Source organism: Aplysia californica, unplaced genomic scaffold (genome assembly GCF_000002075.1).
Source record: "Aplysia californica isolate F4 #8 unplaced genomic scaffold, AplCal3.0 scaffold00013, whole genome shotgun sequence".
NCBI lineage: Eukaryota > Metazoa > Mollusca > Gastropoda > Aplysiida > Aplysiidae > Aplysia > Aplysia californica.
The window spans coordinates 920,717-922,852 of NW_004797283.1; positions in this window are offsets into that span (position 1 = coordinate 920,717).

Sequence of the window (2,136 nt, forward strand, 5' to 3'; positions counted from 1 at the left end):
GGGGGGGTATTCTATTTTCTTCTCCTTATCTGATTCAACCTCTTCGCCGGCCACCGCCGGCCGCTCACGCATCTAGTCTCTCACTAGCGTGTTCACTCACGCCTTCTTTCTGTTGCCACCCCCTCTTCATTCCTTCTTATCACTCACCCACTCACCCTGACACTCAGCCACACCCTGATCTTGGGGATTGTAAGATCTAACACCTACCCTTCTCGAATAAAGACGAAAAAATTACTGAGGTCTTGTGTGCAAGTTGCGCACGTTAAAGATCTCTTGGTGGTCCTAAAATCGATGAGTAGGCTCCGGCCGCCACCCGGGCAAAATTCAAAATTAATTCCAACCAAACTGAACATGCTTAATGTGTCCCGCGCGCTCATAATATGATCATATAATGCAGTTGCGAGCGCCGTCAAATGCTTAGAAAAAAATAAAAACAAAAACAATAACGCCCCTCCCCCTCTAACTCTAGTCTTTTTACCTTTAGGTTCTATAGTTCGTCTCTCAGTCCATCCAGATGCCGCCGGCTATCAAGTTTTTCCCAAACGTTTATCATCCAACAGAAGCTTGCCATGCAAAACTTATACACAAACAATCTCAACAGGTCAATGAAACCATTAACAGGCCGAAAGACGCAGGTGCTTAAACTATTACCACAAGTTATCGTTATCATACATTTTTTTACGAGATCAGCCTCATTAGAGCCACACGTAACCGTTTAAAATTCGACCGTTTTGTAAGCAACAAGAATATTATATTATTATAACATGAAAGATGCCTCGAAAAAACAACACAGCCTTTATGAAAGTTTGAAAGTCACCAAACTAAGTCTAGGTCTTTGGCGTGCCCCTTTCTCGCTTACTTCACCTCTAACACCAATGACCCCCCCCCCTCCCACTTTCTTCACTCGAAAATATAATAATGTCTTCTATTCAATATAGATGGGTCTTTTTCACGAAAAGAGGGGCAAATAAACATGTTTTGAGATGATGCCAATAACTCCATGTAACCCAACACTGTGCCGCGCCTGATTCCACTGCGTCGTGACATAACTAATGTGGCAAAGCCTATAATTATAATTATGTCATGGCATGTACTCTGGCATAGTATTGTGCCTGCTCTCTTCTCTTTGTATTTTCTTTTCAAAGTTGAGACCATTGCAGACAGTACGTCTCCATAGCTGGCCTACATCCCCTCTCCCCCCTCTTTTTCTCTCCTTAGGATCAACACCAAAGTCTATCTTCTTTTAGATAATTAAAATCTGGTTGCGCATCGGTCGCACAGGATCACTTAATCATTGCATATTTTTGTTCTTTTATGTTGAACGTTCTTTGTATATTCCTTGGGTCATAGAAACGTCCTCCTGTTTCGAAATCATAATATTATTGTGATGCAATCGCCGTTACACTTCTTCTAAAACAAGACCAAAAAAGTACCCAAAATGTAAGGTGTATGCTTGTCAGATAGTCTTCTTTTCTCTTCTAATTGTTTATCCGCCTCTAATCCTTTGTAGAATCAAAGGACAGGGGCAAAAATCCGCAGGCTTTGTCTCCCGAGCGTTATGATTTCCAAATCAATACTAACATTTCCGATGCGCTCGGACCATTACAACGATCGCGTACTCTCGAGTAGCTGTATTTGGCATCTTTATAACTCTGTGTCCGCTGCTCAGCAACAATAAATGTGCCAAGCCCATAGGGCCAGAATCAAATTACGTGTACGGTTACATGAACATGTTCTAAATATTTATTTAAACAGGCTAATGCGAAATTGATGTTTTCTGGTGGCACAAACCATGTTCCTAAGAAGAATATTTTTTTTAATGAGGAAAAGCTTTAGGCACTTTACCTAACTTTGAAAAGTACAAGCACATAGGCTTATTGTTTGTTTATATAGTCATTGTCTACAGATCTGTCTCTTCTCGCTCCACCAAATCATCATCATCATCATCATCATCATCATCATCATCATCATCATCATCATCATCAACAACAACAACAACAACAAGAAGAATGATGATGATTATGATGATGATGGTGATGATATTCTTCTTCTTCTTCTTCTTCTTCTTCTTCTTCTTCTTCTTCTTCTTCTTCTTCTTCTTCTTCTTCTTCTTCTTCTTCTTCTTCTTCTTCTTCT